This window comes from Sturnira hondurensis, unplaced genomic scaffold (genome assembly GCF_014824575.4).
Source record: "Sturnira hondurensis isolate 20B ecotype Veracruz unplaced genomic scaffold, ASM1482457v3 Scaffold0013381, whole genome shotgun sequence".
NCBI classification, from domain to species: Eukaryota; Metazoa; Chordata; class Mammalia; order Chiroptera; family Phyllostomidae; genus Sturnira; species Sturnira hondurensis.
Window position 1 is genome coordinate 757,650 of NW_028086012.1, and position 23,647 is coordinate 781,296.

A 23,647-nucleotide genomic window follows, 5' to 3' on the forward strand; every position below is an offset into this window, starting at 1 on the left:
TTAAATTGAAGTATAAGTGACATATAACTCATTGTTGTATTACTAAGAGTCTGTAATTAAAGCTAGTTTCAACTTCTTTAACCCAACAGCTGCTTATAAGTTCTAAAATTTCCAAATGACTGGGTTGTTTTAATTGACACTTGACTCAATTCAGCTTTATTATACTATGGTCACAGAATGCAATCTCTAAATTTTAAGATTGTAAAATGAAGTATAAATTATGATTAATTTATGCAGTTACAACCTCAATGTTAATTATATCTTTACAAACAAAGTCAAATTTGTGGCAGTTAATTACTTTGCCATGAATACTTTTGTTTTAATATTAAAATTCTAATTTTTCTTATATTGGCTTTATGCATACTTTTATTTTTAACTTTTATTAGCTTCCTTTCATTTTCTTTGGATTTTTACTGATTTTTAGAAAGAGAGATGAAGGGAGAGAAAGAAAGAGAGCATCAATTTGTTTTCCACTTATTTATGCTTTCATTGGTTGATTCTTGTATGTGCCCTGACGAGGGATCGAACCCACAACCTTAGTTAGCATATCCAGACAATGCTCTAACCAACTGAGCTATCCAGCCAGGGCCTAGTTTCCTTTCATTTTAGATTTCTCTTAAAACCCACAAAGTAAAGAGACTATTTTCAATCTGAGAATCTTTGTCACTTTATCTTTCAAAGTCTTCAAATGAGTCCAACTGAAAAATTCAATTCTTAGAGTCCAACATGAAAAATTCTTAGAACAAAGATTCCTACACTGGGTAGAAACTTCAAAGAACCCTGCTAAATACAAATTTTAAGAACATATAACTTTAGCCCTGGCTGGTGTGGCTCAATGGACTGAGCTCCAGCTTATGAACCAAAGGGTCACTGATTCGATTCCCAGTCAGGGCACAGGCCTGGGTTTTGGGCCAGGTCCCCAGCAGGGGACGCAATTGAGAGGCGATCACACACCGATATTTCTCTCCATCTCTCCCTCCTTTCCCATTTCTAAAAATAAATAAATAAAACATTTTAAAAAATCATAAAACTTTAAAAAATGATCAAGTGTTATGGTCTCTAAATACCATTTCCCACTAAAAGGAACCAGGGCTCCTGAATCAGGTGTGGAGTGGTAAATATATACATGAGCCTGATTCATCTTGAACCAGAAAGCAATAAATTATCAAAGATTACAGGAATCATAACAAAATGATTCAAGAACTAACTTAAAGAGGCTCTTACTGATCAAAGATGGTACAACATACTGACACAAAATATTTATAAATTTACTTATAATGATTTATCATGATACCCCTCTTATCATGCCAACCCCCCAAAAAACCTTCATTTGACATTTGTGAAGGCTGCCAGGGCACTGACTCATTCTTTAAAATTACTTTTTTGTATTAACGTATTTCAAGGTAATAGGAAAAATAAATAGTTGGTAAGGGAAAATTCTTCTCTATAAAATAATGATAATCATTGTTGTAGACCACTCTGCCTGGTTCCAGGAATTGTATCTCGATCCCTAGTGGCTAAGGGCCAAGGGATGACCTTTGGGTCTGAGAGCCGCAGGAGACAAAGCTTGTCTCTGGTAGCAAACGCTGCCTCAGTTTCCTCTCCCTGCCCCAAAGCCTGGTCAAAAGTCAATGACAGTTAAGACCCCCTCACAGCCCGGGGCGGGGGGGGGGGGGGGGGGGNCCCATCCCCAGACTGGAACCCTCGGCACGCCCCCATGGACGGACTGGGGGGGGTGCTGCTGCAACAAAGAACAATGGACTCTCGCCCCCCCCCCCCAACCTTAACAAAGCCCGAGTCTCCATGTTCTCTGGGAGAAGTGCTTCCTGGCTCTAATCCCCTTAAGCCTGAATACCTGTTGGGGAGAGGTGCAGCTTCTTGCCTTGCTAGAGCATGTCCTGAGGAAAAATCTGGCATCACAAAGACTTCCTGATAAACCTGTGAAATCTGCCCTGCTAAGAATGTTTTCATTCATATGTTAAGGGTTCAAGCAGGAAACCCTAGAACTCTGTTCCTCACAGGCTCTGACTCATTCTAAGCCCTAAGATTCCTTTGAAATGTTATCTACTGTTTGATCCTTGCCACCCTGTATTCCTGTGTATTAGAACCCAATAAAAGGCCCTGGAGGAGGGGGCTGGAGGCCTTTTTCTCCTGGGGGGGGGGGGGGGCCACTGCTGACCTTCTTTTCCCCCTGAGAAACTGGCCACTGCTCAAGGCCTTTTTCCTCTGGGAAAATGGCCACTTCTCCTCCCCAAGCAGATCACACCGTATCTCAGTCATGATTACTCTCATCCGTGGCACACAGGGGGACCTGCAAGGAAAGTTGCCCCCACAAATCATAACTAACAGGTACCGGGGAAGTAAAAGAATTAAATGACCATCATTTTATAACCCCTAATGAAATAGTGAATTAAGAACTAATTATCAGTGAATGCTAACCATTACGTCAAAAACTGAAAGGGAACTTTCAATCTATAGATTGGGCTGACATCACCTCAATGGAATGACCATCACTAAAAGGTGGTGTGCTTCCACTAGTGGTGTCATAGGAAGAACACAGAAGAATCTCAAGAATTATTTCCAAAGAAAACAAAACTGAGCATGAATCTAATCACACTTCTAACAAACAGTTTATAGGAAACGTGAGGGACAGAGGAACATGTTTAATGTCACCTGAATATAATCAGCAAAACCCAGAATGTGGGAAATGCTGCACAAAAAATCACCCAGTACCTTCTAAAAATCAATGGCATTTTTTTATGGAAAGATTTACTGATTAAGAGGCTGATGAAGCACAGAAACTCATGATCCTTGTAACAGCACACAAACCTTGTCTTACCTTTTTCAAACAAGTAAGAAAGTTAAACAGAGAGAGTAATGTGGTATTAATAAATTCCTGCTGATTCTGTTCAGAGTGATAACAGTATTATGGGTTTGTTTTTTTTAAAGATTATCCGTTAGACATATTTTATGTAAGTATTGATAGGTGAAATAAACCATGTCTAGAATTTGCTTTAAAATATTAGAGGGAAAGAAATATGGAACAGATGAAACAAGAGGCTAAAAGATAAATTATGAATATTTGAATGTTAGTTAAACTACTTGTTCTACATCTGTTTTAAAATTTGTATAGCGAAGTTTTTTAAAAAATATTTTTTATTTATTTATCTTTTAGAGGGAAAGGAGAGAGGGAGAGAAATACCAATGTATGGTTGCCTCTCTTGCATCCTCTGCTGGGAACTGGCCTGCAACCCAGGCAGGTGCCCTGACTGGGAATCGAACTGCGATCATGTGGTTCGCAGGCCTGTGCTCAATCCACTGAGCTATACCAGCCAGGGCTCAAAGTTTGTGTTTTTTGGGGTTTTTTTCCCCCGAAGTTTTTTTTTTTTTTAAAGTAGTTATCAACTACTTGCCCGGTAGAGCTCAGCTGGTTAGAGCATCATAGCAGTATACCAAGATTGCAGGTTTGATCCCCAGGCAGGTCACATTCAAGAAGCAACCGATGAATGCATAAGTAAGTGAAACAACAAATCAATGTTTGTTTCTCTCTCTCTCTCTCTCCCCCCTTCCCCTCACTCTCCAATCAATCAATCAATCAATCAATATTTTTTAAAAAGTAGTAATCAACAGAGAAACCTCTTAAAGGCTGAGTTGTAGTCTTCACAATAAACAAGCAGCTTTTTTCTGAATAAAACTTCTCACAATAACTCTAAAAATAACTCATCTCTTTTGGGACCTTTCTGTATTCTTTTCTTCCAAGAATAACAACTAAAAAAAAAAGCAAATTGATTTCCATATGTAAAATTACATTAAGGAAACTACTTCTCTAATATATACATTAAGATATCAAACATGAAAAAAAACAGGACCGTAAACATGCATGTTTTCTATAACTATCAATGGAGAAACATTTGAACTTTGACATAAATTCTATGAAAATATAAAGATCATAGAAGGAAGGAATTTACAAGGACATACTGGAGTTCAAGAACTTTTGAAAACATCATTCAATTTCAGGAAAACAAAATGCTTAAATGAAAGAATAAATAGAGCAAACCTTTGCTTCTTAAACAATTCAAGTATCACATACAATAGAAGGCAAGAAAACAGTAATGTTCACTCCCACTTCCTGGCAATGACTTCCAAGGATTCCACAGCACTATCCTTGGGTCCTATTCCCCGTTTCTAGAAATTCCACCTAATATACACTAGGTTTCATGAGCACTAAGCTACCGAAATCTACAAAGAGTGAGTGTCTTCACTTCCACTTTATTCATAAGGAAACAGAAACGTTACTACTAAGTACGAGGGCTAAAATTCTGCTGACAGAGATTCTCTGTAATCCACCTTCTTTCTCCCCCCCAGTCTATTTCAGAAGGTATAAATAGATGAGGACTGGACATTTGTGTATTGTAAGGAGTAGGAATGGGGATTCTGAAGCATATTGCCAAGTAAAAACAAATACACCATAATGGGTTTTCGCCTGGGTCCTCTGATATTATCTATCTGCTGATTCCCACAAAATTAAATTTGTGTCTGTGTATGAAGGTATACTTGCCAGCCTCAATCTCAATTTCTGCTCTTTGAAAAACTCTTATAAAGATGAGCCACAGACTATGAGAAAATATTTGCAAAACACTTATCTAATAAAAGATTTGTATCCAGAATACATAACACCAAAATGAAATGTAAGAAAACATATATGACCCAGTAATCTCACCCAAAGGGAAGGAAAACATGTTTATGCAAAAACCTATAGGCAAGAAATTCAGACTGCTTTTTTCTGTTAAAAAGAAAATGTTACTGAAGACACGTCATTACATTACTCAGTATCTCCCACTGAAGATTCAATCTGAAATTACTTTTAGAATCAGTACTATAAAATGCTATCTCTTCACAGAAACAGTAGTTTGCTCCATTTTTATAATGGGGCATACTTAACTAACCATATTCTCTAATTAACCACAACATTAAAACGATCCTATCTGTAATTTCCTTTACCATAGTCCTTATTTGTTTACATCTTTTTAAATATGTATCTTTTTGTAAACTGCCTCAAAATCATTGTGGAGTTAAATTTGAACAAACATGTATAAAGAAATTATACCCAGCATAGTAAGTTTTTTCCTTTTAATTCTTTTTTTGAGAATAAAGCTTCTTTTCTCTTTTGTATACTCTGCTTTAAATACTTTTTTAATATATTTTTTTATTTTTTTCTTTCTGCAGTGCCACTTTTCTTTTTTTTAAGATTTTATTTATTTATCTTTAGAGGGGAAGGGAAGGAGAGGAGGAGAGAAATATCAATGTATGGTTGCCTCTCATTAGTCCCCTACTGGGAACTGGTCTGCAACCCAGGCATGTGCCCTGACTGGGAATTGAACCGGGGACCCTTTGATTCACAGGCCCACGCTCAATCCACTGAGCTACACCAGCCAGGGCTGCTTTAAATACTTTTAACATAGAAATTATTAAAGGTAGCATGTTCTTGCTAAAATAAATATAATGTTTTTAAAAAACTTTATAGGCAAATGTTTACAATGACTTTATTCATAATCACCAAAACTAGAAATAATACAATTGTCTTTAAACTGGCAAAAAGATAAACTGTGGTACATTCATAAAATGGAATATTAGCCACCGATAAATGAAACAACATGAATGATTTCAAACACATTATGCCAAGTAAAAGAAGCAAAACTCAAAAGGCTACAGACTTTAAGATATCATTTATATGACTTCCTGAAAAGGCAAAATTATAGAATAGAGATCAGGGGCTAGAGGTAGGGGAAAGGCTAGCTATAAAGGGACATGAAGGAGTCTGGAGGACAATGGAACTGTTTTCTATCTTTACTGTAGTGATAGTTATGAAACTATATGCATTTATCAAAACTTTGGACAAGTCTTTAGGATATATGATTGAGTGCCCACACTAGTGATACTCAACCAGAGCAATTCTGCCCCTACCCCTGCCCCCTTCCTCCAGGGAATCACTTGGCAATGTCTGAAGGAAGTTTTAGTTGTCACAAATAAGGAGTCAGAGCTACTGGCATGTAGCTGTCAGATGGTAAATATGCTGCTAAACATCCACAATGCATAAGACAACTTACCCCATCCCCAACAAAGAATTTATCTGGTCCAAAATGTCAATAGTACCAAGGCTAAGAAACTCTAATCTAGACACTACACTGAAGTTGTTACATAGCCATCAGTAAATTAGATCAGGAGAGTAACCTAAAGTCAGGAAATAATAGCTTCCTCCTTCATCTCCATCTCCACTTATGGTACAACTAGCTATCTAGTTATTTTTTTGTTTTGTTTCATTTTTTTGTATACTCACCTGAGGACATTTTTTTTTTCATTTCTTTTCAGGGAGAGAGGAAGGGAGAGAGTAAGACAGAGAAACATTGATGCAAGAAAGAAGCACTGACTGGTAGCCTCCTGGATGCGGTGGTACCGCTGGGGATCAAACCGCACCCTGGGTATGTAACCTGACTGGAAATCAAACAGGCAACCTTTCAGTTACAGGACAACACTCACACCAACCGAGCCACATAAGCTAAAAGCACTATCTAGTTTTTCAAAGTGAGAAACTAGGGGTCAACAGTGTTCTTATTTCCCTATAGTCATCAACAAGTCTATGGACTTCCCCTCCAAACTGTATCGCAATCAATTCTCACCATCTCTACCCATCCAAACTATGATTACTTCACATGAGAATTACATCAATAGCTTCTTAACTGACCCTATTTCCCATCTTGCTCCCTGAAGTTTGTCTTGTACACAGAATCTAAAGAAATTTTAAAAATAAATCATATTTGAAACCACACAATGGCTTCTGGGAGAAATATCTAACATTGTTTTTTCCCACTCCAATCACTACCATATTATCTCATGCTTTATTATTTTCCTCACTGCCTAAAATTATTTTATCTGTTTCTTGTTTATTTTCTATCCTGCCCCCACCACTAACACAAACCTTTGTCTTTCTTGTTCATTACTATTTCTCCAGCGCCTAAAACCATGCCTGATACACACCCTAAATTATTTACTGAATAAACAATCTCTCTTATACTGAGGTTGGTCTGTTTGATCTACTGGGGCTGAGTAACAAACAACACAACTCTGATGAAAGGAGGTAATCTCCTGAAGTGAACTCATATCCAGTCAGCCAAAAGACAATAAATTATAGGTCAGGATAATAGGTCATTAGAAGAAAAGGCAAAAAATTAATTCTTTTCCCCCAGATTTCAAGCTGTTTCTTAGTTCCAAAGAAAAGACATCCTCTGCTCCCTAAAAGACAGGCTGTAGGTTCAGCAGGTTAATGTTGCCCATTTCTTATTGATCAGCCACATGTAAGAACAATTACATGTATTTTGTAATTCCTTCCTACTAAACTTTCAATAAAATCTTATTGGGTCTCAGTGGATTGAGCAGTAGCCTGCGAACTGAAAAGCCACAGGCTGGTCTCAACTGTTCTGGGTGACATTAAGCAAAGATAAGAGTCTGTCTCTACATTTGGTCTGCAGGGCCAAAGTAGAACCCCTACCAAGGCTAGCACAATAGTGGCAGAGAAAAATCAGAAAGAAACTCTGAAGGAAAAGTAAATTTCTAGGAGAGTGAGATCTGTCAGGCAACCTACCTCTCACCAAAGGGAAAGAATACAAACAGTGCCTATTTTGGGGAATTGCAATAGTATTTTTTTAATTAATGTATTTACTTTTCTACTGAATAAACAGAAGATCTTAAAAACAATCTAACTCCATTTATTCCCCTTGTGACTTCTATGCAATTGTTTTAAATTTACATATTTAAATTGACTATATGACAATAACTTTAAATTAAAACATGACAGCAATTTCACAGAAGTCATGCGGGGAATAAATGGAATTAAGGTGTTCTAAGATTTTGTGGGGTTTTTTTATTTTACTGTATTTTTTCCATTACCATTTATACCCTCTATACCCTCTTCCACTTCTACTCACCCCGTACCCCTTGCAAGCACCACTGTTGTCCCTACCCAAGAGTCCTTTTTCTTCCTCCCCACCTTTTCACTCCATCCCTCCACCCTCCCCTCACCCACCCCAAGCTGTCAGCCTGCTCTCTATGAGTTGAATTGCAATACTATTAAGGGAGCCAATCTGTCATCTTGTAGATGAACAGTTTCTCATTTTCAAATATAAAGCAGTCTCCGAGTGTATAAAATGAATGGAATAGACAAAACAATAGAGAAGAGAAAAGGAAAAGAATTGTTAAGGCATGAAAATAAACAGACAAAATAAGCAAAATGAGTACCAGAACTAGGGTGGTGGCAGCAGAAATAAAGTTTTCAAAATTATTATCTGAAGTAATCTGCACAAGACTTAAAAACTAAAACTGATTAAGGGAAAGGGAAAAAGCAAGATGACTCAGAAGTTTCTAACTTGGGTGACTAAAAGACAATAATTAAAAGACAAACCATGGAAAGAAAGAGAGGTAGAGAAGGAATAGGGCACTATTTGGAAGAGCAAGTACTTGCCAGAGGATAAAGGGTTCAGTTAAAAAAAAGTTCTGTTTTAGGCATCCTGAATTAGCAATACTTTTAAGATATCAAAATACAAATAAAGCACTACTACTGTAGAAGAGATTAACCCAAGAAAAATATATGCCTAGGGAACAATACTTACTGAGCATGCAAAGCATCAAAGATGACCTAAAGGGAGCAATCCAAGAGAAGAACCATGAGAATGCCATCTTATAAACAAAGGGAGAGGTTTCAAGGAGGGAATGGGCAATAGAGTAAGATATCTAAGATATCTAAGATGAAGTAAGAAAGGTTCTTTCCTCGCTGAGGTAGCTCAGTTGGTTACAGCATGCTCTGAATAGGCCAAGGTTGTAGGTTCCAACCCTGGTCAACACGTGTACAAAAATCAACCAATGAATATATACGTGGAATGAATATATAAGCGGAACAACACATTGTTCTTTCTTTCTCTTCCTCTCTTTCTCAAAGGAGAGAGAGAGAGAGAAAGGGAGAGAGAAAGAAAGGATGAAACATCTGAAAAGCACCTATTAGACTCGGTGATTTCTTAGGTCATTTAGGGTTAGGTCATTCTTCAGAACTGGGAGAAATACATTTCTATGATTTAAATCACCAAGTTTATGGTACTTTGTTATTGAAACCCAAGATGATTAATGCAAAGGTGAACTGATTTTTGACAAGAGCGCTAAGATCATCAATGGGGAGAAAAGACTTCAAAACACGATGCTGAAAAAACTGGGTATCCACATACGAAAGAACAAAATTATACAACATTATGCCATAAACAAAAATTAACTTAAAATGGATTAAAGACCCAATTTAAGAGCTAAAGTATAAAACTCTTAGACATAAACATAATAGAAAAACTACTGATCCTAGATGTGGCAATGGTTTCTTAAATATGACAAAAGCACAAGCTACAATAGGAAAATAGATAAAATTGGACTTCATCAAAACTGAAAACTTGGGGATCAAAGAGCACTATCAGAAAAGTAAAAAGACAACCCACAGAATGGAAGAAAATATTTACAAATCATGTTACCTGGTAAGAATTTAATATCTAGAATATATAAATTCCTAAAACAGAAAGATGAACTACGCAATTTAAAAATGGGCAAAGGAGCCCTGAATGGTGTGGCTTAGTGGGTTGGGTGTCATCCTACAAGATCGTCAGTTCAATTCCCTGGGTCAGGGTACATGCATGGGTTTGCAGGCCAGGTCCCTGGTCAAGATGTATGTGGAAGATAACATATGAATTGTTTCTCTCTCACATCGATATTTCTCTGTCTCTCCTCTCCTCCCTCTCTAAAATCGATAAACATATCATTGAGTGAGGATTTAAATAAATAAAAATTAAAGTGGTCATAGAATTTATTTTAATTTTTAAAAGATTTTATTTATTTTTTAGAGAGAGGGGAAGGTAGGAAAAGGCACAAGACAGAGAAACATCAATCAATTGCCTCTCGCACTCCCCCAACTGGGGGAGTACATGCCCACAAGCCAGGCATGTACCCTGACCCAAAATTGAACCTGCAACCAACCTCTCAGTCCACAACACAGGCCAGTGCTCAATCCACTGAGCCACACCAACGAGGGCAAAGCAAAGAATTTAAGTAAACATTTCTCCAAGGATGATATATAAATGGCCTATACGTGTAAGAAAACGTACTCCATATTGTTAGTCATTAAAAAAATATAAATCAGTCTGCAATCCCACCAACAGTGAACTAGGGTCCCCCTTTCCCCACAACCTCTCCAGCACTTGTTGTTTGTTTTTTTGTTTATGATAACCATTCTGACTGGTGTAAAGTGGTATCTCATTGTGGTTTTAATTTGCATCTCTCTGATAGCTAGAGATATCAAGCATCTTTTCATGTGTCTCTCGATCCTCTGCAGACTGGTACAACCACTATGGAAAACAGTATGTAATTTTCTAAGAAAACTAAAAATGAACATGCCTTTTGACCCATCAATTCCACTATTAGGAGCATATCCTAAGAACCCTGAAACACCAATCCAAAAGAACCTATGCACCCTGATGGTCATAGCAGCACAATTTACAATAGCCAAGAGTTGGAAGCAACTTAGATTTGCCCATCGGTAAATGACTGGATCAAAAAGCTATGGTACATTTACACAATGGAATTCTATGTTGCAGAAAGGAAGAAGGAACTCCTACCCTTAGCAACATCATGGATGGAACTGGAAAGCATTATGCTGAGCAAAATAAACCACAAATACCATATGATATCACCATTAACAGGAATCTAAACAACAAAACAAGCAAGCAAGCAAAATATGACCAATGACACTCAAATACGGAACAGGCTGACAGGGTCCAGAGGGGAGAGAATCATAGGGGAAAAGGTGATGGACTCACATGAACAAGTATAAAGGACACATGGACAATAACTAAGGTGGGGGGGCGGAAATGGGAGGGAGGTGGGGAGCACTGGGAGGGGCAGGGCTGGGAATATAAGACAGAAAACTGTACTTGAACAAGAATTAAAAAATAAAATTCAAAAAATAAATAAATAAATAAATAAATAAATAAAAATCAAAACCAAGAGATACTACTTTCGCACCCACTAGGCTGGCTACTATCAAAAAAAGAAAGAAAGAAAAAGAACAGTGCTGGAGACGATGTGGAGAAATCAGAACCCTCCTGCATTGTCAGTGGGAATGGAGACTGTCACAGCCTCTGTGGAAGTTTGGTGATTCCTCAAAAAGATAAACTTAGAACTCTTATATGACCCATCAAATGCACTTCCAGTTACATAGCCAAAAGAATCTTAACAAAGGGACTCAAATAGCAAGTTCTATAGAATTTTATAGAATTTTTTTCACAAGAGCAAGGTAGAAACAACCCAACTGTCCAACAGATGAATGAACAAAATGTAGCATATACACAATAGACTATTATTCAGCTATTAAAAAACAATGAAGTTCTAAAACATGCTACAACATGGATGAACCTTGAAAACATGCTAAGTGAAAGAGCCAGATGCCAATGGTCAAATATTATATGATTCCACTCAGATGAAATATCTGAATGGACAAATTCATAGAAGCAGAAAGTAGATTAAAGCACAGGAGGAGCTGTAGGGAAGGGCAATGAGGAGTTAGTTATTCCCTAATGTGTACAGAGTTTCTGTTTGGGATTAAACAGATAGTGAATGGTGACAGCTGCACAACATTGTTAATGAACTTAATGCCACTGAATTATACACTTTAAATGGTTAATATGTTAAATTTTGTGTTATAGCTTGCACATAAAAATGTAAAGTAATTGTTTAAGCATAAAAAAATAACAATTTTTAAAAAGGATTCAGGTGCTGACTTAAAGACCCTGTAGTAGGCTGAATTGTGGCCCCCAAAGGCTATATCCACCTAGAATCTTAGAATGTGACCTTTTAGGAATAAACTTCTTTTTAGCACTGGCTAGTGTGGCTCAGTGGATTGAGCGCCAGCCTATGAACCAAAAGGTCACTGGTTCGATTTTCAGTCAGGGCACATGCCTGGTTTGCAGGCCAGGTCCCCAGTAAGGGGCACGTGAAAGGCAAGCAATCGATGTATCTCTTGTACACTGGTTTCTCTCCCTCTCTTCCCCCCTCCCTTCCCCTCTCTCTAAAAGTAATAAATAAAATCTTTTTTTAAAATATTGTATTTATTTATCTTTAGAGGGGAAGGGAAGGAAAGAAATATCAATGTATGGTTGCCTCCCATGAGTCCCCCGCTGGGAAGTGGCCCACAACCCAGGCATGTGCCCCGACTGGGAATCGAACCGCGACTGTGTGGTTCGCAGGCCCGCGCTCAACCCACTGAGCCACACCAGCCACGGCAGTAATAAATAAAATCTTTAAAAAAAATAAGACATTTTTTTAAAAATAAACTTTTTTTTCTTTCTAGATGTAATTAATATACGGATCTTGAGATGAGATCACCCTGGATTTGAATGGACCCTAAATCCAAAGAAGACTGTCCTTAGAAGAAATAGAAAAGATACAGACAGAAAAAAGGCCTTGTGAACTCAGGCAAAGACTGGAGTTACACTACCAAAGATCAAGGGACATCTGAGGCCACCAAAAGTTGGAAGAGACAAAAGATTCTCCTTCTGAGCCTTCAGAGACAGTATGGCCCTCCCCACACCTTGTTTTGGGACTTCTAACTTCCAGAACTGTGAGCAAATAAATTTCTGTTGTATTAAGCCACCAAGTTTATAGCGATTTGTTATGGCAACTCAAAATGTGACAATTTTAAACATCAAAAGAGAAATACTGACAATAAATTTAAATATAATGAATACATTAAAATCTGTAAGTTTATTACGATATCCCCCCCAAACATTACCTTTGGTATTTACTAAGCCATCAATTCATTTTTCTAAAAATTGGTAAATATGGGCCTGGCTGGTGTAGCTCAGTGGATTGAGAGCGGGCCTGCGAACCACACGATCGCAGTTCAATTCCCAGTCAGGCCACATGCCTGGGCTGCAGGCCAGTTCCCAGAAGGGGACTCACAAGAAGCAACCATACATTGATATTTCTCTCCTCCTCTCCCTTCCTTCCTCTCTAAAGACAAATAAATAAAATCTTTATGCTTTTGTTATACAAATGATATTACAGGGCAAACAAATAATTAATGAGGGAATTCTTTATGGAAGAAGTCCAGTGAATAAATATAGGAGAATATACAGAAAAATCACTTTTCTAATGAAATAACAAATGTAGGCAATAATCATCAATGGCTAATAAATACATTAGTTGCAAAGTTAAGAAACTGTATTTGGATCCTGCTGACACAACCTAAACTGATCAATCTTATTATCACTGTAAGTGCCACAATCATTTACATGCCTCTTAGAATGATGCAACAAGAATTCACAGTATCCTCTAACGGGATAATTATATACCCTAATTTGTCCAGGATAGTAGCAGTTTACAGCTATTGTCCCACTATAATTATTAACTAGCATACCCTTTCATTATTAAAATTGTTGACTGAAAATAAATTATATAATCAATCTACTTATGAATTTTACTTTCTAAAAAAACTAAATGCCATCAAGCTCTACTAATTCAAGTTCCTCAACCTTGACTGCAGACTGTAATCACTCAGGAAATTTTTTTTTAAACTTCTGATGCCTACAATCCACCTCATGGATTCTGATTTAATTGATCTGAAATGTGACCTGAAAATCAGGATATTTAAAAGCTCTCTAGGTGCCCAGGCCAGTATAGCTCGGTCTGTTGGAGTGTTATCCTGTGGACTGAAAGATTGCTGGTTTGATTCCTAGTCAAGGCACATACCTAGATTGTGGGTTCCATCCCATGGTCAGGGTGCATACGGGAAACAACCAATCGATGTATCTCTCTCGCAAATAAAAAAAAAAACTTTACAAAAAAAAAAGTTTTTTAAGTAAGAGCTCTCCAGGTAATTCTACTAAAGTTTCAACCAAAGTTGAGAACTACTGCCCTATATATCTAACTACTAATTTGTGAGAAATAAGAAGGGTAACAATGTATATGACACCACAAAAATTCAATCAACCAAATCCAGAATGCAGAAAATTCTCCTAGACAAATGACCTACTTTTTCAACAAATAGCATGGAAGAAGTGCAGGAGGTATAGGATAGGGAGTGAGGTGGTTAAAGGTGAGAGAAAATTAAGAGACATATAAACCAAATGAAATGGTAAATTAAACAAACCAAGTGTAAAAAGATATTTAAAGAATCAGAGAAATCTGAACAGAGACTGGATTAAACAACCCTCAATTTTGTTAGTTTTAATAGTACTGTGGCTGGGTTTTTTTTCATTCTTAACTTTTAGAAATACATACAGAAATATTTATAAATGATGTAATGCCTAAGATCACTTCAACAAAAAAATGAAAGAAAAAGGAAGATGAGACAAGAAAGTGTTGATTCACTGTTCAACTGTCAAAGCTGGGCAACAGACATGGCGTTTCATTGTACCAATCTGTATTTTATATTCTATATTGATACGGAATTATGAAAGGTAAGTTTTTTTATTTCACTTATAAATGTGTATATGAGTATACATATATAACATTTAAATTTATAAGACAACATACTGGGAGATGTAAGATAAGCACATGAGATCCCTGACACTGAAGAGCTCAAATTAGTAGCTAGTCTATATGACGGATAGAAAATGTCTCTCAAGTACTATCTTTGGTCAAAGGCAAGAAGAAGTTCAAGCTCTTGAGAAGGCAGAAAAACAGTAAGATTGAAATTAAAATATTAACTATTCCTTAAATATAAGAAGGTGCATGGGAGCTTCCAGCCAAGATGGAGGCATACGTAGGTAGATACGCTTCGTTTCCTCATACAACCAAAAGGATAACAACTGATTTAAAAACAGTAAACAACCATAACTGCCAGAAAATCGAATTATGTGGAAATCCAGCAACCAAGAGTTAAAGAAACATTCATCCAGACTGATAGGAGGAGCGGAGATGGGAAGCCGGAGTGGGCAACAAGGCAGCTGGCTGACTAGGATATCACACATTTGCCTGAAGATAAGCCAGGAGGAACAACTGGGGAGCAAGACAGACCATGCAACCCAGGGTTCCAGAGCAGGAAACCAAAGCCTCAAAACCTCTGTAAAAACCTGTGGGGGTTGTGGCAGCAGGAGAAAGTCCTGCTCTCACAGAAGACACTGCTGCAGGGGCCCAAACGATCCTGAAACATACACAAGTCCAGCTGCTCACCAAGGAATTGGCCCCTGAAAGGGCACAATCCACTTGTGGAAAGTGAGGAAAGTGAATGGAAGCAGGGGGAGAGCCACACAAGCAAGACGGTTCCCTCTCAGACCCCTCCCCCACAGAGGGCCACATTGCAGTGAAGTGGGTGGCCCCGCCCTGGCAAATACCTAAGGCTCCACCCCTTACAATGTAGCAGGTACACAGAGAAGAAAAAACATGGCCCAAATGAAAGAACACATCAAAACTACAGAAAATAGACTTCCAGCCAAGATAGAGGCATAGGTGGAAACACTACGCCCTCTCCCACAACTAAATTTAAAGACAGCTAAGTTTTAGAAACAAAAACGAAGCTAAAACAGTGAAAACTGAACTGTACAGAAGTCTGACGACAATAAACCATTCAGCCAGACTGGTAAGAGGGGCGGAGTCAGCGGCTGAGCGGGGTTGAGCTGGAAAGATCTTGGTCCGACCAACCCAGGAGCAGAGGCGGTTGGTGGATCCCAGGCGTGAGGTGGCAACGGGCAGACCCAGTGAGGGCACAGGGCAGCTGGCTGACTGTGGTCACCCATTCGTGCGCAGATAAACCAAGCGGATAAGTACACAGTTAAACAGACCACTCAGGCTAGGGCCCCAGCGATGGGAATTAGAGCCTGAAAGCACCAACTGGAAACACTTTCTCGGGGTCGAAGGGCCAGGAGGGGCTCCCAGGCCCACAGAGAGTTCATTGGAGAGACCCACGGGGTCCTGGAGAGTACACAAGCCCACACACCCAGGAACCAGCACCAGAGGGGCCAAATTTACTTGTGGGAAGCCACAGAGGGAACAGAAATCTGAGAGAGAGCGGAGCAGAGCAAAGCGCCATTTTTTCCCCTCTCTGACCCCGCCCCCACATACAGCATCACAACCCAGTGACTGGGTCGCCCCGCCCTGGTGAATACCTAAGGCTCTGCCCCTCATGAGTAACAGGTGCAAACATACCAAACATGACTCAAGAACAGCGCAAAGCCCCAAAGCCTATAATTCTAAGTGACCAAGAAATAGCCAGCCTTTCAGATGCACAATTCAAAATACTGGTGATCAGGATGCTCACAGAACTGGTTGATTATAGTCACAAATTAGAGGAACATATGAAGGCTAAACTGACTGAAATGAAGGGAAATGCACAGGAAACCAAGAGTGATGGAAAGGAAACTGGGAATCAAATCAAGGGAGTGGACCAGAAGGGAAAAAGAAATGACCAAACAGAAAAGAATGAAGAAACAAGAATTCAAAAAAATGAGGAGAGGCTTAGGAACCTCCAGGACATCTTTAAACATTCCAACATCCGAATTATAGGGGTACCAGAAGGGGGAAAGAAACAGCCATGAGTGGAAAACTTATTTGATCAAATAATAAAGGAGAACTTCCCCAGTCTGGCAAAGGAAATAGACTTCCAGGAAATCCAGGAAGCTCAGAGAGTCCCAAAGAAGTTGGACCCAAGAAGGAACACACCAAGGCACATCATAATTACATTAGCCAAGATTAAAATGAAGGAGAGAATCCTAGAAGCAGCAAGGGATAAGGGGACAGTCACCTACAAAGGACTTCCCATCAGACTGTCAGCGGATTTCTCAAAAGAGACCTTACAGGCAAGAAGGGGCTGGAAAGAAGTATTCCAAGTCATGAAATCCAAAGACCTACAACCTAGATTACTCTATCTAGCAAAGCTATCATTCAGAATGGAAAGGCAGATAAAGTGCTTCCCAGATAAGGTCAAGTTAAGGAGTTCATCATCAAGCCCTTATTATATGAAATGTTAAATTATCTAACAAAAAAACAGATGATCAAAACTATGAACAGTAAAATGACAACAAACTCACAACTATCAACAACTAAACCTAAAACAAAAAACAAAACCAAGTTAAGCCAACAATTAGCGCAAGAAAAGAATCACAAAAATGAAGATCACATGGAGGATTACAGGGGGGTGGAGAATAAGGGGAAAAGGTACAGGGAATAAGAAGCATAGTTGGTAAGCACAAAATAGGCAGGGCTTCCCATCTAAGGTTAAAAATAGTATAGGAAATGGAGAAGCCAAAGAACTTGTACGTACAACCCGTGGACATGAACTAAGGCAGGGGGATGCTAGCAGGAGGGGACCCAGGGTGGAAGAGGTTTAAGGGGAAAAGATGGGACAACTGTAATAGCAAAATCAATAAAATATACCTAAGAAAGTACTTTGGGGTGTTGCTATCCCAGTATCGCTAAATAACGAAAGACTGTACCACAATCTGACTTTGAATAGCCCATGCCTGCCTTAACCTATATAGCTCAGTTGGCTGGGCAATGTCACACAGGGCAAAGGGTTGCCGGTTTGATTACTGGTGAAGGCACATGCCTGGGTTGCAGGTGCAGGCCCCGGGGCTCACACAAGAGGCAATCAATCTACTATTCTCTCTGGCATTGATGTCTCTCTCCCATTCTTTCTCCCTCCTTTCCCCTCTGTCTAACATGAAAGAAAGGGCCCTGGCTGGTGTAGCTCAATGGATTGAGCGCAGGCTGTAAACCAAAGGGTCACGGTTCGATTCCCAGTCAGGGCACATGCCTGGGTTGTGGGCCAGGTCCCCAGTGGGTGTCATGTAAGAGGCAACCACACATTGATGTTTCTCTCCCTCTTTCTCCTTCCCTTCCCCTTTCTAAAAATAAAGAAATATTTTAAGAAAATTAATTTTTTTAAAAAAATGGGAGGGAGGGAGGGTTTCATGAGCCATACGAAAGCACATTTTTATAGGTCAAATGGTCAAATATTAGTATTAGGTTGAATACTATGCTATACTATGCTATAATGTCTTCCTTTCTCTTTCCTTTGTTAAAATAATTATATACAGTAAACTCAGATAACCAGGCTATTTAAAGGACATGTTACAGTCTTCACTAAAGAGGGGTTGGTAGGGGACTAAATATAATGGGAAAGAAATTCAATGAAGATTCATTTTTTTAAAAGAATGGTTGGCTCCCTAATATAGCATTCAAAAATAGCCCTGGCTCGTGTAGCTCAGTGGATTGAGCACAGGCCTGCGAACCAGTGGATCGCCGTTCAATTCCCAGTCAGGGCACATGCCTGGGTTGCAGGCCAGTTCCCTGCAGGCCAACTCCCAGCAGGGTACATACGAAAGGCAACCATACATTGATGTTTCTCTCCCTCTCTCCTTCCCCTCTAAAGATACATAAATAAATAAAATCTTTAAAAAAAGAAATAAAAATTAAAAAAAAAATCTTCTACCTCACTAGGTATCCAACATACTTGAGATGGTATCAGCACTGCCAAGGTTCCCTGAGCTAGAGTAAAGTGTCTAAATGGCTTACTAATAAAATAAGGGCATTATGGAAAATTAGCAGAGTGTCTATGTAGAAGTTAGAAACATCCAAACAGAACTGAATATACATGGTAGTGTGAATTCATTTACAATTATTTATACCCAATAAAATATGGAATTTGGGAACTTTTAAGGTAAAGAAAATATCTTCTAGGACCTGAACCAGATAGTTCACCTAGAGTATCATCCAGATGCACCAAGGTTGTGAGTCTGATCTCTGGTCAGGGCACATACAGGAACAAATGAATGCATAACTAAGTGGAATGACAAATCAGTATTTATCTTTCTCCCTTCCCTTTCTTCTCTCTAAAATTAATAAATATTTTTAAGTATCTTCTAAATATCCATAGAAATTGCAATTTCACATTTACCTTTCTTTAGTAAATAAGAAACTCATTCCATTTTCAAAGGCAGCGCAAATGTTACCTTTAAAATCAATCACAGATTTAAAATATTTAGTGTGTATTTTCTTTTTTCTGTCTTTAAGTCAGTGGATTGAGTGCCGGTCTGCCAACCCAAGAGTCACAGATTTGATTCACAACTAGGGTGTGTGCCTGGGTTCCAGGCCAGGGTCCCAGCTGGGGGTGTGTGAAAGGCAACCAATCTGTTTCTCTAGCACATTGATCTTTCTCTTTCTCCCTTTCTTCCCCCTCTCTAAAAATAAATAGTCTCAAAAAATAACTTTTACATATTTATAATAATACAGATAATTTTATAGTCTATACTTAACTATTATACCAAATAAATTTTTACAAAATTTCCCCCTTTATTCTCCATTTCCTTTTTCACCCCATCCCTGAAAGTGATCTATGGTAACCCCTGGATATGTAGCCTCTGCAACTTTCTCCAAAGTCATACATATACAGGTACAGACACATATATGAAGAGGGGAGAAAGGACAGTTTGCTTTTACAAAAATGGAATCATACTACTTATAAATGTCTTTCTTTCTTTTAAGCATACCAAATCAAATTTAATATACAAAGTAGTTCAAATACAAAAATGGACACAACTTACTAGACCAGGTAATAACACATATATTTACAAATTATTATTTTCTATGTAAACTTTGAAAAGACATACGAACTTCACAAAAAAAAATATGGCCACCAGGTTGAGTGAGATTCCATGCTTTATAACAGTTTATTTTAATATCCAAGCATAAAATAATTTCACTACTTACAAGCCAACCTAATAAATTTTAAAACTTATTTTAGAGCCCTGGCTGGGTAGCTCAGTTGATTAAAGCATCATCCCAATACAGCAAGGTTGTGGGTTTGATCTACACCCAGGCACATACAAGCCGCAACCACGGAATGCACCGATAGGTGGAACAACAAAATCAATGTTTCTCTCTCTCTCCCCCTCCCCCCCAAAACTTCCTCTCTCTCAAAAAAATAAATAAATAAAAATCAATAAATAAATTTAACTTATTTTATAAATGTTTACAAAATATTCATAATGTCTCAAAAATATTCTGAATTAAAAGTAAGAGAGAGAGCATGTATGTTTGTCATTAGTTTTCAAGTGAATTTGGTTCTTTCTATAGTAGAGATGATAGATGGATATAGTACCATCCACTCATACTCTGCTTCTTCAGGTTCACAAATTGAGAGACTGGAATTCAGATGTGATCTGAGTACAGTCATATTAATCTTGTCTAATTAATATCTATTATTCTAATTGCCCACAAGCACAAAAAAAGACTTCAGACAGGCCTACAAAGAACTTTAAGGTTATTAACCCATTGATCTTTTTTTTAAATTACTTTTTAGAAACAGAGGAAGTGGGGGAGGAGAAACATTAAACTGTTATTCCAAGCCCTGGCTGGTGTAGCTCAGTGGATTGAGCACGGGCCTGCGAACCAGAAGATCGAGGTTCGATTTCCAGTCAGGGCACATGCCTGGGTTGCAGGCCAGTCCCCAGCAGGGGCCAGTTCCCAGCAGGGGATGCACCAAAAGCAACCATACATTGATATTTCTCTCCTTCCCTCCCCTTCTAAAGATAAATAAATCAATTAATTTAAAAAAACTGTTATTCGCCCTGGCTGGTATAGCTCAGTGGATTGAGCACGGGCCTGCGAACCAGAGGATTGCGGTTCGATTCCCAGTCAGGGCACATGCCTGGGTTGCAGGCCGGTTCCCTGCAGGCCAACTCCCAGCAGGGGACGCATGAAAGGCAACCATACATTGATGTTTCTCTCCCTCTCTCCTTCCCCTCTAAAGATAAATAAATAAATAAAAATCTTTTTTAAAAAATAAAAAAACAAACAAACAAAAAACCCTGTTATTCCACTTTATTTATGCACTCTTTGGTTGATTTTTGCACGCACCCTTACTGGGGGATCTCACCCACAACCTTGGCATATCAGGATGTATCAGGACGACACTCTAAATCAACTGAGCTACCTGATCAGGGCAACCCAATGGTCTTAAAATACACTTTCCCAACCCTACCCGGGTTGCTCAGTTGGTTGGAGCATCGCACCGTACACCAAAATGTTGCAGGTCCAATCCCTGATCAGGGCATTTACCCATATTGTGGGTTCAATCACTGGTCAGGGTGGGAACAGGAGGTAACCAGTCCATGATTCTTTCTTACATTGATGATTTTCCTCTGTTTCTCTCCCTCTCCCTCTCTCTCCGACCCCTAAAATCAATAAACACATCCTAGGGTGAGAATTAAAAATAATAATAATAAAATAAATAAAATACACATTCCCACCTAAGCATAACCCAGAAAAATCAGAAGACCCCTAAATCTGGATCCACAGAAGAGAACTTCGGAAAATAGAGGATAAGAAAAATTTACAGAAGCACCAAAAAACACAAAGCAAATAACTTGGTACCCAAGCCATAGAATCTCTATTATAATAAGTACACTCTTCTTACCAAAAATCAGTATCTCTTTTGAGTTTCTATGTGAAGGTTGTAGGTGTTAAGGTCGTAGGTGTTAGAGATGAAAAAAAAAAAGCAAATGAAATGGGCTATACTGTAAAGGAATTCACAATTTAGCAAGAGAGCCAGAATATATTATCCCAAAACATCACAAACACCATAGCACAATATATAGCATATACCATTTTTGCTCAAAAAACTTTTTGCGACTTGTGATTATAAAGGTCAAAGTTTGTAAGCATCATAAATACAACCCTATGTCACCGATGAAATTTTAGATTAAATTACAGAGTTATTATCTATGCCTATTTAATTTGTTTAACTTACCTCAAGGCAAACAATCAAGTTATTTTAAAAGATATCATACTGCATAGTCCTTACTAAATCTCTTTGGAGTATACAAATAAAATCCACATGGAGTTGATCGTGTGTGTGCGTGCACACATGCAAAGAAAAAAGCACTCATATCCCACACGTACCACTTGGAACCATACTGAACATTCTAACCAAATATCAAGAATGAAATGCGTTATGGAGTCCAAAAGATACTGAATGTAACCTTCCACCTCAACAAAGCTGGTAAAATAATGGGGAAACCCATCAGACCTCGCCCCAGTTAATCTTCCACACTGTGATTTACTGAAGATGTACTGAAGAATCTGACACCTGCCTTCCCCTGGCCTAAGTAACCAACCCCCAATGCTGAACAAAGTTTTAGAAGCAATCAATAGCCCCTATCCCTCCCTCTCCCAACCACCAGCCAGTCTTTGTTCTACTTGTATAAGAGCTGTGTGTATTTTTAAAAACTTAAAAGTTTAGACAGCTACCAGTGTGGCACCTGTTAAGTGTATTAGTCAAGAATATATTTAAAATCAGTTGAATTTGTTACTGAAGTGCATAGATATTTTCTAGAACATTCTATCTTATGACAACGGGATTAGTAGATGAATTCAGAGATCCTGAATGACCATCTAAAGTAATTTCCCCTATATATTTTCATTGGTGACCATATGCCATATGCTTTCACTCAAGCCTAATGAGGGAGTATCACTTAAAACTCACAGCTCAAAGGAAGATTTAAAATTTCAAAACATGTACATTTCACACCCAATATTTATATTAAATGAAGTATTTGGACATACTATCGTACAGCTTAACCTGTTCTACAGCTTAACCTATGATTAATTATTGCATAAGAAGGATCTAAAGTTTTATAAGCCTAAGACTATAAACATTAAGTTTTAATTGCTCAAAATACAATAAAATGCATTAACAACCGATGAATGGATAAAGAGATAGTTATAGACAAACGTGATAAATACAGCAAAACAAGTGTAGTAAAACGTTAATGGTAAATTTAGGTTGTGGATACAGAGATGTTCCCTGTAAACTTTTCAATTTTGCTGTGTAGCTGAAAATATTTTCCTAATAAATTGCTTAAAAATTGTTTAAATGATTGTAAATAATCAAAATACTTTGATTATTTACAATTCAAGCTTTTAGGGAGAGAAACATAGATTAAAGAAAGAATCTCCTGCCCTGGCTGGTGTAGCTCAGTGGATTGAGCACAGGCCTGTGAACCAAAGGATTGTGGTTTGATTCCCAGTCAGGGCGCATGACTGGGTTGCAGGCCAGTTCCTAGCAGAGGAGGCACAAGAGGCAGCAGCCATACATTGATATTTCTCTCCTTCACTCCTTCCCTTACCCTCTAAAGATAAATAAATAAAATCTTAAAAAAAAAAAAGAATCTCCTATGTGGCATCCAACACAAGCACTCTAGTTGCGACAAACCTGGATTCAAATCTCAACTACTAAACATCTTTAGCTATCTGATCTTAATTACTTAACCCCTTAATGGCTACATTTCCTCATCTGAAAAACTGGTTTTACATAGTTAATTGTTAAGTTAACTTCTTCCTAGAAAGCATAGTGCTAGGCACATAATAAGCACTCACTCAAAATGTTAGCCTAAGTATCATATATGAGATTGGTAAGTTTGTGCTAAATCGAAAGGGCATTCTCAATAAAGTAGTAATTTTTTTCCGCAGTTGGCATAAAACTAATTTGATTATTTTGAAATCATTCCTAAAAGGAAGATTCCTAATAGGAAACTCACTGTTTAACGTGCTATGGGGGGAAGAAGTAAAA

At 38.2% G+C, this 23,647-nt stretch overlaps 1 protein-coding gene across 3 annotated transcripts in view; it reads right to left on the reverse strand.

Moving 5' to 3' along the window:
• Positions 1-23,647, reverse strand: part of ZMYM4 (zinc finger MYM-type containing 4) — a 142,837-nt gene that overhangs the window by 117,984 nt on the left and 1,206 nt on the right. The window lies entirely within an intron of this gene.